Below are 18,641 nucleotides of genomic sequence, written 5' to 3' on the forward strand. Positions count from 1 at the left end.
TATAGTGGATAGAGCTTGATCCTGAGAGTCAGAAGGTTATGAGTTCTAATCCCGGCTCTGCCGCTTGTCTGCTGTGTGACCTTGGGCAAGTCACTTAACTTCTCTGTGCCTCAGTTACCTCATCCGTAAAATGGGGATGAAAACTGTGTGCCCCAGGTTGGACACTCTGATTACCTTCTATCTACTCCAGTGCTTACAGCAGTGCTTGACACATAGTAAGCGCTTAACAAATACCAACATTATTATTATTATTATTTCTCTGGCCTCAGTTCCCTCACCTGTAGAATGGGGATTGAAACTGTGAGCCTCACATGGGCTAAGGACTGTGTCCAACCTGATTTGCTTGGATCCACCCTAGTACTTACTATGTTATTATTGTTATTAATGATAATAATGGCAGTGCAAAGCACTGTTCTAAGCACTGGGGGATACAATGTGACCGAGTTGTCCCACGTGGGGCTCACAGTCTTAATCCCCATTTTTACAGATGAGGGAACTGAGGCTCAGAGAAGTGAAGTGACTTGCCCAAGGTCACACAGCAGACTTGTGGTGGAGCCGGAATTCGAACCCATGACCTCTGACTCCAAAGCCCGTGCTCTTTCCACTGAGCCACGTTGCTTCTCTATTATTATTATTATTATTAAGGGGGGAGGGACTGGGGGAGCAGGCACTTGGCCATGATACCTCAAAAATGCCTTTATAGGTCTCTTTCCTCTGGAGAACTCCCTCAAGGCCGGGCCCCAGGAAACAGAATCTTTGATGATGTTGATGATAATAATAATAACAATAACAATAATAATGGTATTTTTTTAGCACTTACTATGTGCCAGGCACTGTACTAAGTGCTGGGGTGGGTACAAGCAAATTGGGTTGGATGCAGTCACTGTCCCACATGGGGCTCACAGTCTCAATGTCCATTTTACAGATTGGGGAACTGAGGCCCAGAGAAGTGAAGTGACTTGCCCACGGTCACCCAGCAGACAAGTGGGGGGGGGGGGGGCAGAGATTATCATCATCATCATAATCAATCGTATTTATTGAGCGCTTACTGTGTGCAGAGCACTGAACTAAGCGCTTGGGAAGTACAAATTGGCAACTGTTAGAACCCAGGTCTTCATGATTCCCATTCCCAGGCTCTATCCACTACACCGTGATGCTTCTCATGGCATGTGGTTTCTTCTGCTGGGAAATGTATGCGGAATATGGGGGTGGAGAGTTCACTGTCTCCTCTCCGGGTCCCCTCCTCTGGACCTGAAACCTTGTAGCAATGGCAGGGGGCAGAGGCTGCCCAGGCTCTTCCTCTGGGTCTGACCAGGGAGCAGACTTGGGGCTGGTTGCCATGCTATCTTTGGACTACGTTATGTGACCGGCAGAAGCCGATAAAAGGGGATGTGGTGTCATTGATGATGTGTCATAATTCAACCCCATCTACTATCAATCAATCAATTGTATTTATTGAGTGCTTACTGTGTGCAGAGCACTGTACTAAGCACTTGGGAAATACAAGTTGGCAACATATAGAGACAATCCCGACCCAACAGTGGGCTCACAGTCTAAAAGGGGGAGACAGAGAACAAAACCAAACATACTAACAAAATAAAATAGAATAGATATGTACAAGTAAAATAGAGTAATGAATATGTACAAACATATATACATATATACAGGTACTAGGGATTGGTAGATTTGATGCCCTGTCACATTTGTAATTCAAACAAAATGCTCTTGTGCAAATTGCACTCTGATTGCATATCTGTCTTGGGGAAGGTGAATTCCCGACTAAACTCAGAAGTGCAAGGCATTGATAACACAGATTACATTGATAGGCATAGGGAAGTAGTGTGGCTCAGTGGAAAGAGCACGGGCTTTGGAGTCAGAGGTCATGGGCTCAAATCTCTGCTCCACAACTTGTCAGCTGTGTGACTTTGGGCGAGTCGCTTAACTACCCTGGGCCTCAGTGACCTCATCTGTAAAATGGGGATTAAGACTGTGAGTCCCCCGTGGGACAACCTGATCATCGCCTTGTAACCACCCCAATCAATCAATCAATCGTATTTATTGAGCACTTACTGTGTGCAGAGCACTGTACTAAGCGCTTGGGAAATACAGCACTTAGAACAGTGCTTTGCACATAGTAAGCACTTAATAAATGCCATTATTATTATTATTATTATAACAAGTGAAATACTTCCTAGCAATCCTTACTTCCAATATTCTTAGCAACTGAACACTGAATATCAGCTTTCATAAAACCTAGGATATTCCATTCTTGTTGTCTTATGCCATCAAGTCATCTCCAACCCATAGAGACACCATAGAAACATCTCTTCCACAAAGCCCTACCTCCATCTGCAGTTGTTCTGGTAGTATATTCATTGAATTTTCTTGGTAAAAATACAAAAGTGGCTTATCATTACCTCCTTCTGCTCAGTAAACCCGAGTTCCGCCCTCGACTCTCTGCATGCTGCTGCTTCCCAACACAGATGAGATTTGACTTGTAGCAGGTTGCCTTCCACTTGCTAGCCACCGGCCAAGCTAGGAATGGAATGGGTAGGCCTCTGCTTGACTCTCCCTCCCATAGTTGAGACTGAGCCCCCTCCTTCCTCTCCCCCTCCTCCCCTCCCCATCCCCCTGCCTTACCTCTTTTCCCTCCCCACAGCACCTGTATATATTTGTGCATATTTATTACTCTATTTATTTTACTTGTACATATTTATTCTATTCATTTTATTTTGTTACTATGTTTTGTTTTGTTGTCTGTCTCCCCCTTCTAGACTATGAGCCTGCTGCTGGGTAGAGACCGTCTCTATATGTTGCCAACTTGTACTTCCCAAGCGCTTAGGACAGTGCTCTGCACTCAGTAAGTGCTCAATAAATGCGATTGAATGAATGAATGAATGGAGTACTGGAAACTCTCTTGGTGCAACTCTGAGAGGGGAATTCCATTCTGCATCATACTAAAAGTCTGATCAGCCCAGTATTCATCACTGACGGTGGCAACAAAAGTTGCTTGTAGATGTAAACCCTCTCTGGTTAGGGGCAGACTAGCTAATATCCCTAGCTTTTCCTTATAATCAATCTAGGGCAGGTATTAAATACTTCATATTTCCAGAGCACTGGCTAAGTTCTTGGGAGAGTAAATAATAACTGTTGTATATGTTAAGCATTAACTTGTGTTAAACACTGTATTAAGCACTGGGATAGATACAAGACAATTAACTTGTACTTCCCAAGCGCTTAGTACAGTGCTCTGCACACAGTAAGTGCTCAATAAATACGGTTGAATGAATGAATGAAAGTTGGACACAGTCCCTTTCCCATATGGGGCTCAGTACAATAGGAATAAAAGATATATTCCCTGCTCTCAAAGAGCTGAAACACATACGGAGGTTCTTTCAGTCTAATTAATCATCACTGAATCTATCTTTTATATCTTCTAAAAGCAACAGATTTATTTTGATATATTTTCTCCAATTGAATTAATATTCACTGTGGGCTGCTCTCGAAATTCTTCCTCTGGTCTCTGAGTGTCTCTATCCACGGTTCCTGACTGATTTTCTTCTAGTTGGGCTTCATCCAAGTTTATTCTCCTCTATGTTATATTCTAGCCAACTATCAATTATCTGTGGTAATGAAGCAAGGGATAATGCAGAAAAATGAAATCTACATACTATATAATCAATCAATCCTCAACCCTGATTTTGGCCTTTAGTTTCAACCTCCCCCAACGAGTCTTTACCAACACTGCTAACAAATCAATTTGAATTTTATTCTTTCTCCCTTTTCTTGTGCTTCCTCTGATAAAAGGTACTAAAAACAGTAACAGCAACAACAGCAACAACAAAAAAACCCTCAAAGCTGGGCAGCATAGTTGGAAGCGGAAGGAAACAAAGAGAATAATAGGTCATCCACTAACAGAAAAATCAGCCTGAATAATCCACACAGCTCTCCCCCTTGAAAATCTGCCTATAGAAATGTTAGGGAATTTTTTAAAGCAATTAAGAATTCTTCTTGTCATTCCATTCATTCTGTGCTAGGAGAACATTGTGTTTAATCAATTTTTCTGGTAAAGCTAATGATGTTTCGGTGATTCATCAACTTCAATCGATAATATTCATTGGACACATTCAATGCAGAGTACAATACTAAGCACTTGGAACAGTTCAATGGAGATTAAAGAATATATGGCATATAACATAATATAATGAAGACTATAAAGTAACTCAAGACTCTGGGATCCCTTAGATTATTTTCATGTGTTGCTGAATTGCACTGATTATCTTTGGCAGAGAATTATTACCCCAAACTGACTTCAGCAGATTTAAAGCTTCATGCTTCCATCTCAGTCCTCCTCTGGTTTTTTATGAAGCCCTTTTTTTTCCCTGACCAGTGCAAGGGGTGTGGAAAATGTTCAGTTCAATAGAACTACCTTCTCTCCTGATATCGTCATGAAAAGAACACCAAAGAGCCATCTGTTTCATCTACTGACAGACTTGAGCCTCCATTATCTTGTGCATATAGAGGTCTCTGATGAAAAATACATCTATTGGGCCAGGTACAGATGATAAACAAGAGAGACAGCCACCTTGGGGTGTTTCATCAAGGGAATGGTGGCAGGAAAGCAATATTTGAAAATTTTGAAAATGCCTTACCTTCTTATGCTCCTGCCCCTGAGTGCCTCGGAAGTGAGCCTGTATTAGCAGGGATCTGGGAGTGGGATGCAATGTGGCCTAGTGGATAGAGCACAGGCTGGGATGTCAATAGGACCTGGATTCTAATCCCACTTGTCTGCTGTGTGACCTTGGGTAAGACACTTTATTTCTTGTTGCCTCAGTTACCTCATCTGTAAAATGGGGATTCAGACTGTAAGCCCTGTGTGGGACAGGGACCCTGTCCAACCTGAGTGGCTTTTAGCTACCCCAGTGCTTAGACCAGTGCTTGACACATAGTAAGCACTTAACAAACACCATCATTATTATTATTATGGCTCCGGACCCAGGTGAGGGACTCAGCGGTTCCCCCTTTAAGATACGCTCTCAGTTCAGGGGTTTGGGCAGACTTCGGTAATAATAATAATGATAATAATAATGATGATGGTATTTGTTAAGTGCTTACTATGTGCCAGGCACTGTACTAAGTACTGGGGTGGGTACAAGCCAATCGGGTTGGACACAGTCCCTGTCCCATGTGGGGCTCACAGTCTCAATCCTCATTTTACAGATGAGGGAACTGAGGCCATCGAAGTGAAGTGACTTCCCAGGGCCATACAGCAGACAAGTGGCAGAGCCAGGATTAGAACCCAAGACCTTCTGACTCGCTGGCCTACACCATGCTACGTCCCTACTTCATCATCACCTTACACTGAGTGCCCAGTGAGCCCACTGTCTAGACTGTGAGCCCGTTGTTGGTTATGGACCGTCTCTGTATGTTGCCGTCTTGTACTTCCCAAGCGCTTAGTACAGTGCTCTGAACACAGTAAGTGCTCAATAAATACGGTTCAGTGAATGAATGAATATAGTTCTGAGTGGTCACCCTAGGGAAGGGTTCAAAGATGCTTTTTCAGCACTGGATGTCCAAACAAGAGCATCCCATAACGTCATGGCGTTTTGTTCCGTCATTGAAAAGCAGTTTTCCAGGGGTTTGGGAAACAACCCCAAAAAGTAGATCAGATACTATCCTGCGGAACTTGCAGCCTTAAAAAAAATGAATAGGCAAAGCATCAAAGTCTATATAAATAATAATAATGGCATTTGTTTAGCACTTACTATGTGTCGAGCACTGTTCTATGTGCTGGGGTAGATACCAGCTAATCAGGTTGGACACAGTCCCTGCCCCACATAGGGTTCACAGTTGTTGGGTAGGGACCGTCTCTATATGTTGCCGATTTGCACTTCCCAAGCACTTAGTACAGTTCTCTGCACACAGTAAGTGCTCAATAAATAAGATTGAATAAATGAATGAATTTTACCGATGAGGTACCTGAGGCAGAGAGAATAATAATGATAATAATTAAGGTATTTGTTAAGTGCTTACTCTGTGCCAAGCACTGTTCTAAGCGCTCAGGTAGATACAAGTAATTAGGTTGTCCCACGTGGGGCTCACAGTCTTAATCCCCATTTTCCAGATGAGGTAAGTGAGACACAAAGAAGTGAAATGATTTACCCAAGGTCACACAGCAGACAAGTGGCAGAGCTGGGATTAGAACCCAGGTCCTTCTGACTCTCAAGCCCATGCTCTATCCACTAGACCATGCTGAAATCTTGGTGGATGAGTGGATCAAGACTGAATAGATAATAAACGGATACACATGCCCAAGCAGCTGAGGTATAACAAGACCGGGAACATTGGGGGATGATGGAGAAGAGGGTCTTTTAAAAGGGATTTGAAGGAGTGGAGCACTGTGGTCTAGTGAAAGCTAGGGATCAGGACTTTCCAGATGGGAGGAAAAGTGTGAGGACTGGTTACTGAGGTGAGCTGGAAGGGAACTTGCACAAATGCTCAGGGGGAGTGAAAGGCAAGGATTGGGAGTAGAGGGAGAAGAGAACAAATACGAAGAAGGAATCAGTTGATGTGGAGTCCCATGTAATCCCACGGAGCTGAATTTACACATCCTTCAAAATAAGAAGGAATTGATCTCCCGGATTCACATTTCCTATCTGCTTCTGTATCTGCTCGACCTCCTACTTACATGTCTCTTGTGGGGGGCAGGGGTGGCAGCTATCATGATAGGATTAGTGCTGAAAGTGTATTTGCTTCCCTCCTTCTGGGGCAGTCTAGGAGGGATTAAGACGGAAAGGCCGTGAAGATGAACAGAGACAGGAGGCAGAATAATTGACAATGAGTTGAGGGGGAAGTATTTTTGTTTCCTCTCCAGCGTGAGATCAGCACTTCAGGGCAATTCAAATGAGCCAATGGCTGCTAATGCTGAGAGGCAACACACTTGCTAGGAGCAAAGGAAATGGTTCCCTTCCCAGGAGAGAGACCAGTGAGATTCGCAAACTAAATTCTGGCCAAGTAATATTGCATGTCCTGAAATCTACTCCCTAATATACATACATTATTTGTTAAGTGCTTATTATGTGACAGGCACTGTACTAAGTGCTCGGTTAGATACAAGCTAATCAGGTTGGACACAGTCCCCGTTCCACATAGGGTCCACAGTCTTAATCCCCATTTTACAGATGAGGCAAAGAGACGTGAAGTGACTTGCCCAAGGCCACACAGCAAGAGCAGGTGCTTGGGAGTTAGAGGATGTGGGTTCTAATCCCACTTCCACCACTTGTCTGCTGTGTGACTTTGGCCAAGCCACTTAACTTCTCTATGCCTCAGTTACCTCATCTGTCAAATGAGGATTAAGACTATGAGCCCCATGTGGGACAACCTGATTACCTTGTATCTACCCCAGCGCTTCGAACAATGCTTAGCACGTAGTAAGTGCTTAACAAATTCCATCATCATCATCTTATATCGTACTCTTCCAAGCACTTAATACAGTGCTCCGCACAGAGAAAGCACTCAATAAATTAGATTGCTTGGAGATGAGATTAGATTAGATTAGATTGGAGATTGTGAAAGTCCCACCACAATGATCTGGACAGGGCAGCAGGAGAAGCGGAGGTGAAGAGTGACCACTGTGTTTGTGAATATGTGGTCTGTGTGTGAACTTGTTGATTCATTCATTCATTCAATTGTATTTATTGAGGGCTTTCTGTTTGCATGTCCCCATCTGATCTCCCCACCCCTCCCCAGAAGAGGGAACTGAGGCCCAGAGAAGTTAAGCGATTTGCCCAAAGTCACACAGCTGACAAGTGGTGGAGGCGGGATTAGAACCCACAACCTCTGACTCCCAAGCCCAAGCTCTTTCCACTGAGCCACAGTGTTTTTCTAAGCGCTTCTCTAAGTGTACTAAGCACTTGGGAGAGAGAAATATAATAGTCAGTAGACACATTCTCTGCCCACAAGGACATCTCTCTATGACTGGTGAGAATTTCCAAGAACTGGGATCCTCCATTATAACTGATAATTTTGCACTTTTTTGCTATTTAAATTTAAATAGCAAACGTTGGTGTTTCTTGTGCCCTTCTTCTAGATAATTCTCTGCTTTTGTAACTCATGAAAGGTTTACCTTGGCTAAAGGACTTCACACTCTGCCCCTTCACCACCTCCTCATTCTTTGAAGTGCTCTGACTGGAATAGAGAGATTAAAAACCCATCTCAACAGCTTTGTTCTTTGCTTGCCATTTAATAATGAGGCCTATCTATTATATAAACACACTGGGTCGTTTTGCTGAATGGGCTGTGAAAGATAACACTTTGAAAATTAAATATTTATATATGTAAAAATTTTAAAATTGAATTCATAATCTTTTATGGTTGGTACATATTTATGTTACTAGTTGATCATAAGACTATTTATTGTGCTTTTATCCCTTTTTAATACATTCATATTGTTTTGGTCAATTTTCTGGAACTTGGGGGTGTATTTAATGAGCTTTACATTATTTCCCATGAAAAACAAAAATTCATTTAGCATTCTTTAACGTTCTATTTGCATGAAACTAATTAAGAGTATTAACTCAAGTATCAGTAGTAGTGAAAAGTTAACTACTATTTTCCCTTTCTACCAGCCTCTAGTGTTAGGGGTTGGGGGTGGGGAGTTATATGAAACTACCTTCTCTCACCGTTTCTCTTCTAGTCCTTAAATCAAATCCCTATTTGTATTTATTCAGTTCTTTCAGTGTACAGAGTGTTATTCTAGTGGTGGGAAACACACCCTAAAAGTAGAAAACACAGTCTCTACCCTCAAGAAGCAATTTATGAATTTCGCATGTGTGTGTGTGTGTGTCTATATAGTGTCAACTCTCAACTTTACTCCCTTTACAGCCCTACTGAGAGCTCATCTCCTCCAGGAGGCCTTCCCAGAATGAGCCCTCTCCTTCCTCTCCCTGCCTTACCTCCGTGCCCTCCCCACAGTACCTGTATATATGTATATATGTTTGTACGTATTTGTTACTCTATTTTATTTGTACATATTTATTCTATTTATTTTATTTTGTTAATATATTTTGTTTTGTTCTCTGTCTCCCCCTTCTAGACTGTGAGCCCACTGTTGGGTAGGGACCGTCTCTATATGTTGCCAACTTGTACTTCCCAAGTGCCTAGTAGAGTGCTCTGCACACAGTAAGTGCTCAATAAATACGATTGAATGATTGAATTGAATGATACCCAAATCTATATCTCCTCCCCTGTTCTCTCTCCCTCCCCCCAGGCTCACATCTCCTCCTGCCTTCAGGACATCTCTACTTGGATGTCCTCCCCCCACCTAAAATTTAACATGTCTACGACAGAGCTCCTTATTTTCCTCCCAAACCCTATCCTCTCCCTGTCTTTCCTGTCACTGTGTCCAGCACTACCATCCCTCCCATTTCACAAGCCCGCAAACTTGGTGTCATCCTTGACTCTGCTCTCTCATTCACCTCACAAAACCAATCCAGCACCAAAGACCGCCGGTCTCACATTCACGACATTACCAAGATCCTCCCTTTCCTCTCCATCCAAACCACTACCACATTAGTAAAATCACTCATCCTATCCGACCGGATTACTGCATCAGCATCCTTTCTGATCTCCTAACCTCCTGTCTCTCCCCGCTTCACTCTATACTTTTCATTCATTCAGTCAGTCATATTTATTGAGCGCTTACTGTGTGCAGAGCACTGTACTAAGCGCTTGAGAAGTACAAGTTGGCAACATATAGAGACGGTCCCTGCCCAACAACGGGCTCACAGTCTAGAAGGGGGACACAGACAACAAAACATGTGGACAGGTGTCAAGTCGTCAGAACAAATAGAAATAAAGCTAGATGCTCATCATTAACAAAATAAATAGAATGGTAAATATGTACAAGTAAAATAAATAGAGTAATAAATCTGTACAAACATATATACAGGTGCTGTGAGGAGGGGAAGGAAATAAGGCGGTGGGGATGGGGAGGAGGAGAGGAAAACAGAAAGAAAATACTTCACTCTGCTGCCCAGATTATCTTTCTACAGAAATGTTCTAGGCATGTCACCCGCCTTCTCAAAAATCTCCAGTGGTTGCCTGTCAACCTATGAAGCAAGCAAAAACTCCTCACTCTTGGCTTCAAGGCTCTCCATCACCTTGCCCCCTCCTACTTCACCTCCTTTCTCTCCTTTTACATCCCACCCACACACTCCACTCCTCTGCTGCTAGTCTCCTCACTGTGCCTCCTTCTTGCCTGTCCCGCCATTGACCCCTGGCCCATGTCCTACCTCTGATCTGGAATGCCCTCTCTCCTCACATCTGCCAAACAATCACATTTTACCCCTTTAAAGCCCTACTGAAGGCTCACCTCCTACAAGCGCCTTCCCATGCTAAACCCCCTTTTCCTCAACTCCCCCTCCCCTCCCAATCACCCTGACTCGCTCCCTTTGTACTACCCCACTCCCTGCCCCACAGCACTTGTGTATAAATGTACTTATCTATATCCATTGATTGAATTTATTTATATTATCCATTTATTTATATTTATATTTATTATTAATAATTTATAATATATTTATATTATAAATATAATACTATATATTTAATTATAATTATAATTAATTATAATTTATTATAATAATAAATAAATAAATATTAAGTATATTTATTTGCTTTATTTAATTGATTTATTTATTTAATTTTTTATTTAATTTATTTATTTAATTTTTTATTTAATTTATTTATTTAATTTTTAAAAAATATTTTTATGTTAAATATAAATAAATAATATTTATTATTAATATGTTTATTTATATTAATGCCTGTTTACTTGTTTTGATATCTATATCTATAATTCAATTTATTTATATTGATGCTATTGATGCTTGTTTCCTTGTTTTGCCGTTTGTCTCCCCCCTTCTAGACTGCAGTGCCCTGCACATAGTCAGAGCTCAATAAATACGATTGAATGAATGAATCTATGTATTTGAGAGAGTGGGGAAAGAATGAGGGTGGAGTGAGTCTGTTTTTTGGGCCCCCTTCTCATCTCACTCTACCATCATGCTCGAAGAACTCTTAGAGAAGCGGCGTGGATTAGTGGAAAGAGTGCGCTGGTTTTAGGAGGGCAGGGACCATCTCTATATGTTGCCAACTTGTACTTCCCAAGCGCTTAGTACAGTGTTCTGCACACAGTAAGTGCTCAATAAATACGATTGACTAATTGATTGAGAGGACCTGGGTTCTAAGCCTAGCTCTCCTACTTAATAATAATAATTAATAATAATAATAATGGTGGTATTTAAGTGCTTACTATGTGCTAAGCACTGTTCTAATAATAATAATAATAATAATAATGGCATTTGTTAAGCGCTTACTACGTGCAAAGTACTATTCTAAGCGCTGGGGAGGTTACAAGGTGATCAGTTGTCTGCCGGGAAACAATAATGATAATAATAATAATGATGGCATTTGTTAAGTGCTTACTATGTGCAAAGCACTGTTCTAAGCGCTGGGGAGGTTACAAGGTGATCAGTTGTCCGCCGGGAAGCAATAATAATGATAATAAAAATGATGGCATTTGTTAAGCACTAGCTATGTGCAAAGCACTGTTCTAAGCGCTGGGGAGGTTACAAGGTGATCAGTTGTCCGCTGGGAAACAATCATAATAATAATAATAATAATGATGATGGCATTTGTTAAGTGCTTACTACGTGCAAAGCACTGTTTTAAGCGCTGGGGAGGTTACAAGGTGATCAGTTGTCCGCCGGGAAACAATAATAATAATGATAATAATTATGGCATTTGTTAAGCGCTTACTATGTGCAAAGCACTATTCTAAGCGCTGGGGAGGTTACAAGGTGATCAGTTGTCCGCTGGGAAACAATAATAATAATAATAATAGCATTTGTTAAGCGCTTACTATATGCAAAGCACTGTTCTAAGCGTTGGGGGATACAAGGTGGTCAGTTGTCCGCCGGGAAACAATAATAATAATAATGATGGCATTTGTTAAGCACTTACTATGTGCAAAGCACTGTTGTAAGCGCTGGGGAGGTTACAAGGTGATCAGATGTCCGCTGGGAAACAATAATGAGCACTGGGGAGAATACAAAATTATCAGGTTGTCCCACGTGGAGCTCATAGTCTTCATCTCCACTTTACAGATGAGGGAACTGAAATTCAGAGTAGTGACTTGCCCAGGGTCACACAGCTGCCAAGCAGCGGAGCGGGGATTCAAACCCATGACCTCTGACTCCCAAGCCCGGGCTCTTGCCACTGAGCCACACTGCTTCAACTGTGGTATATAATTGTGGTATTTGTCATATGCTTACTGTATACCAAGCAGTGAACCAAGTGCTGCAGTAAACACAAGACAATCAGGACCCTCATAGGGTTCACAGTCCAAAAAGTAGAGAGAACAGATAACGAATCCCCATTTTACAGATGAGGGAAATGAAACACTGAGAAGTCTAGGGATTTGCCCAAGGTCACGGAGCAAGTAAGTAGCTGTGCCTGGATTAGAACCCAAAGCTCTATCTCCCAGGCCCATGCTCTTTCCTCTAGGCCACTTGTCTACTTTGTGACCTTGGGCAAGTCACTTAACTTCTCTGAGTCTCAGTTACCTAATCTGTAAAATGGGGATTAAGCCTGTGAGCTCTATGTGGAAGGGATTATGTCTAACGTAATTAGACTGTATCTACTCATGTTTTTTTTTTTTGTGTGTGTGGTAATTGTTAAGTGCTTACTATGTGCCGGGCAGTGAACAGCATGGGAAGCAGCGTGGCTCAGTGGAAAGAGCCCGGGCTTTGGAATCAGAGGTCATGGGTTCAAATCCCAACTCTACCAATTGTCAGCTGCGTGACTTTTGGCAAGTCACTTCACTTCTCTGGGCCTCAGTTCCCTCATCTGTAAAATGGGGATGAAGACTGTGAGCCCCACGTGGGACAACATGATCACCTTGTATCCCCCCAGTGCTTAGAACAGTGCTTTGCACATAGTAAGCGCTTAATAAATGCCATTATTATTATTATCAACTCCAGTGTTCGAGTACGATGCCTGGCACCTAATAAGCACTTAACCAAAACCATTATAAAAAAATCATCTGCTTTCGTGGTTTCAGCAGCGTGGCTCAGTGGAAAGAGCATGGCTTTGGGAGTCAGAGGTCGTGGGTTCTAATCTCAGCTCCGCCACTTGTCAGCTGTGTGACTTTGGGTCAGACACTTCACTTCTCTGTGCCTCAGTTACCTCATCTCTGAAGTGGGAATTTATAATAATAATAATAATAATAATGGTATTAAGCGCTTACTATGTGCAAAGCACTGTTCTAAGCACTGGGGAAGTTACAAGGTGATCAGGTTGTCCCACGGGCAGCTCACAGTCTTAATCCCCATTTAACAGATGAGGGAACTGAGCACAGACTTGCCCAAAGTCACATAGCTGACAATTGGCAGAGCCGGGATTTGAACCCATGACCTCTGACTCCAAAGCCCGAGCTCTTTCCACTGAGCCATGCTGCTTCTCTAAGATTCTGAGATTAAGATTCTGAGCCCCACATGGGACAACCTGATTACCTTGTATCTACCCCAGAGCTTAGAACAGTGCTTGACACACAGTAAGCATTTAACAAATACCATTATTACTGTCTATTCTTTGGCCACAACCTGTCTCCCAGCATTCAATCTCATATTTCTTCTTGTCTCCTGGAAATCTCTGCTTGGATGACTAGTCAACACCTCAAATTTATCAGGTCCAAAACAAATTTCTCGTCTTCCCTCCTAAACCTGGCTTATTCCTAACTTCTCCATCTCTATCATTAACATCACCATCCCCTCTTTCCTAGAATCCTTGATATAATCACAATAATAATGGCATTTGTTAAGCACTTACTATGTGCAAAGCACTGTTCTAAGTGCTGGGGAGGATATAAGGTGATCAGGTTGTCCCACGTGGGGCTCACAGTCTTAATCTCCATTTTTCAGATGAGTAACTGAGGCCCAGAGAATAATAATTATAGTAATGGCATTTGTTGAACACTTACTATGTGCAAATCCCTGTTCTAAGAGCTTGGGAGGTTACAGAGTGATCAGGTTGTCCCACGGGGGGCTCACAGTCTTAATCCCCATTTTACAGATGAGGTAACTGAGGCCCAGAGAAGTTAAGTGACTTGCCCAAAGTCACACAGCTGACAAATGGTGGATCTGGGATTTGAACCCATGACCTCTGACTCCCAAGCCCGGGCTCTTTCCACTGAGCCACGCTGATATCATCCTTCAGTCTTATCAATGGTATTTATTAAACACTATGTTCAGAACACATGGAAGAATACTGACTCCTCGCTGTCTTTCAGGTCTTATATGTAACTAACTGGTAAATCCTGTTGATTCTTCCTCCAACACATTTCCTGGATCTACTCCTTCCTCTAACTAGCCTCCACCCTAGATAAATCACTGTTAGACTCCTGTATCTACCTCCTTCCTACCTCTCCCCTCATAATTGTCAGCTGCGTGACTTTGGGCAAGTCACTTAACTTCTCTGGGCCTCAATTCCCTCATCTGTAAAATGGTGATTAAGGCTGTGAGTACCCCGTGGGACAACCTGATCACCTTATAACCTCCCCAGTGCTTAGAACAGTGCTTTGCACACAGTAAGTACTTAATAAATGCCATCATTATTATTAACTAAATACTCCATGCTATACTTGAAATATCACTCAGCCCATGTATTTTCACTCTATTAAAATTTTCAACAGCTGCCCATCTCCCTCCTCATCAAACAAAAAGTCCTTACCATCAGCTGCACAGCCCACCAAGTTTGCTCCACCTTACATATCAACTCTTTCACCAGTTTACCCTCTTCTCTCCATCCACACTCACTTTCAAAATTTAACCCAATCTCAACTCTCCTGTCTCCAACTTTGTTCCCACTCTTTCTCCAAGTCTGGGATTTCCTCCTCTGCCAAACCTCTGTTTTCAAAGTCCCCCTATAATTCCTCTTCATTCAGGGAGCCTTCATTGATTACTTCCCAACATCCCACTGTGTCACTCCAAAGGTCTTTTCAAGCACCCATCCTCAGGCCAAATGTACATACCGAAGCAGCATAGCTTACTGGAAAGAGTACGAGCTTGGGAGTCAGAGGACATGGGTTCTAATCCTGGCTCTGCTACGTGTCTGCAGTGTGACCTTGGTCAAGCCACTTGACTGAGGCACAGAGAAGTTACCTCATCTGTAAAATGGGGATTAAGACTGTGAGCCCCACGTGGGACAACCTGATTACCTTGTATCTACCCTAGTACTTATCAGATGCACTATTTGCAAATGTTTTGTCTCCTCCATTAAATTGTAAGTTATTTGAGGATAGTGAATGTATCCTTTGCTTCCTCTTTCCATCTAGATGACTCAAATAGTCCAAAGAACATTATAGATAGTAAACTAGGTGTGGGCAGATTATTTGTCTACCAACTCTGTTAAATTATTCTTTCTCAAATGCTTAGCACTGTGCTCTGTGCACAGTTAAGCGCTCAATAAATACCATTCATTGATTGAAGTGCTTTCCCAAGCATTCAGTGCATTAAAAAGAATTTAGAAATCACTCAATAATACCTCATTGTCCTCCTCTGCTTCCTCCTCCTCCTGCTCTTCTTCATCTTCCCCCTTCTCCTCCTTCCTCTGGAGAACAGGGACTAGGTGGTAGCATCTGTAAAAAATTCCTCCATTTCCTGAGATTTAGCATCTCTTACACCTGTGGATGCCTGGAGAGACTTTGAAACTGCACCTGGGCTAGCAGGTGCAAGGGGTTGCAAGGGGTGTCAGTCAATGGTATTTATTGAGTGCTTACTGTGTGCAGAGCACTTTACTAAGTGCTTAACACTATAAGTGATTGAATCAATCATATTTATCAAACATTTACTGTGTGCAGAACACTACACTAAGTGCTGAAGCCAATATACTGTGAGTTGCTGCAGCTTGTTTAGCTCTGGAGGGCCTTCTTTGATTATATTTCATCTGTTAAAGTAATAATAATAATAATAATAATGATAGCATTTATTAAGTGCTTACTATGTGCAAAGCACTGTTCTAAGCGCTGGGGAGGTTACAAGGTGATCAGATTGTCCCACGGGGGGCTCACAGACTTAATCCCCATTTTACAGATGAGGTAACTGAGGCCCAGAGAAGTTAAGTGACGTGCCCAAAGTCCCACAGCTGGCAATTGGCAGAGTCAGGATTTGAACCCCTGCCCTCTGACTCCAAAGCCAGTGCTCTTTCCACTGAGCCACGCTGCTTCTCAAAAGAATAGAGAACTGCTTCTTAAAAGAATTGCTTCATTCATTCAATTGTATTTACTGAGCGCTTACTGTATGCTTAATGGGTCTCCCAAGGCCCTCTTCCTCCAATTTGTTCCTACTGACAGATGTGAGTGTTGGACTAATCTGCCAATCGGCCTGTTGAGCTGATTTAAAAGGTTATCATATTTTTTCAGTAGCTTTCGCATGTTATTGCACTTTGGAGCTAAATGGAAAGGCCAGTTTAACACTGTGCAACCTGAGACATCTGGCTTAAACTCCTACTACATTTTACGATGTAAAATGGGGATGAAGACTGTGAGCCCATGTGGGACAAGGACTGTGTCCAACCTGACTAGCTTGTATATACCCCAGTGCCAGTGCCAGACACATGGTAAGCACTAACACTTTCCCAGACTGAGCCCTCTTTTTCCTTTCCTCCTCCCCATTCCCCCCACCCTACCTCCATCCCCTTCCCACAGCACCTGTATATATGTTTGTACAGATTTATTACTCTATTTATTTTATTTGTACATATTTATTATTCTATTTATTTTGTTAATGATGTGCATCTAGCTTTACCTCTATTTATTCTGATGACTTGACACCTGTCCACATGTTTCGTTTCATTGTCTGTCTCTCCCTTCTAGACTGTGAGCCCGTTGCAGGGTAGGGACCGCCTTTATGTTGCAAACTTGTACTTCCCAAGCGCTTAGTGCTCTGCACACAGTAAGCGCTCAATAAATACAATTGAATGAATGAATGAATAAACCCCTGGATATGACTCAGAAAAGTGTTGGAGGAGGGAGCCAGGGTGGGATCTTCCACTAACCTTCTGCACATCTCTAGCTGCCTCCCCCACAGCCATCCAGCCAGCATTTGCCATGAATTTCACAAGGAGCAGGTGGAAAGCTGGGTAATGGTTAGGAATTTCTGATACAGGATTCCATCAAAGAAAGAAGCAGCATGGAATTCATTCATTCATTCAATCGTATTTATTGAGCACTTACTGTGTGCAGAGCACTGTACTAAGCGCTTGGGAAATACAAGTTGGCAACATATAGCAATATAGCATATAGCCCAGGCACGTAGCACGTCACGGAGAAGCAGTGTGGCTCAGTGGAAAGAGCCTGGGCTTTGGAGTCAGAGGTCATGGGTTCAAATCCCGGCTCCGCTACTTGTCAGCTGTGTGACTTTGGGCAAGTCACTTCACTTCTCTGGGCCTCAGTTCCCTCATCTGTAAAATGAGGATGACGCCTGTGAGCCCACCCTGGGACAACCTGATTACCTTGTATCCACCAGCGCTTAGAACAGTGCTTTGCACATAGTATGCACTTAATAAATGTCATTATTATTATTATATAGTGGAATAGTGAATAGAGCACGGGCCCAGGAGTCAGAAGGTCATGGATTCATTCATTCCTTCATTGTCATATATATTAAGTGCTTACTGTGTGCAGAGCACTGTACTAAGTGCTTGCAAAGTGCCATTCAGCAATAAAGAGAGATAATCCCTGCCCACACCAGCCTTATAGTCTAGAAGACAGATATCAAAACAAGTAAATATGCATCAATATAAACAGAATTATATATACACATCAAAGCAAGTAAGCAGGCATTAATATAAATAGAATTATATGTACATATATACACAAGTGCTGTGGGATGGGGAGAGGGGGTAGAACAAAGGGAGCTCGTCGGGGTGACATGGGGGAGGGGGAGCTGAGAAAAAGGAGGCTTAGTCTGGGAAGGCTTCTTGGAGGAGGTGAGCCTTCAGGAGGGCTTTGAAGGGAGGAAGTGTGATTGTTTGGAGGATTTGAGGAAGGAGGGTATTCCAGGCCAGAGGTAGGACCTAGGCCAGGGGTTGATGGGGGCACAGGTGAGAACGAGGCACAGTGAAAAGGTTAGCACCAGAGGAGCAGAGTGTGTGGGGTGGGATGTAGAAGGAGAGAAGGGAGGGGAGGTAGGAGGGGACATGATGATGGAGATCTTTGAAGCCAATGGTGAGGAATTTTTGCTTGATTCGAAGGTTGATAGGCAACCACTGGAGATTTTTGAGGAGGGGGTGACATGCTCAGAGCATTTTTGTAGAAAGATAATCCAGGCAGCAGAGTGAAATATGGACTGAAGTGTGGAGAGACAGGAGGTTGGGAGGTCAGAATGGAGGTTGATGCAGTAATCCAGATGGAATAGGATAAGTAATTGTACTAATGTGGTAGCAGTTTGGATGGAGAGGAAAGGGTGGATATTGGCAATGTTGTGAAGGTGAGATCGGCAGGCTTTGTTGACAGATTGAATATGTGGGGTGAATGAGAGAGTGGGGTCAAGGATGACCTCCAGGTTGCGGGCTTGTGAGAT

This window comes from Tachyglossus aculeatus, chromosome 4, assembly GCF_015852505.1.
Source record: "Tachyglossus aculeatus isolate mTacAcu1 chromosome 4, mTacAcu1.pri, whole genome shotgun sequence".
In the NCBI taxonomy this organism is placed as follows: Eukaryota; Metazoa; Chordata; class Mammalia; order Monotremata; family Tachyglossidae; genus Tachyglossus; species Tachyglossus aculeatus.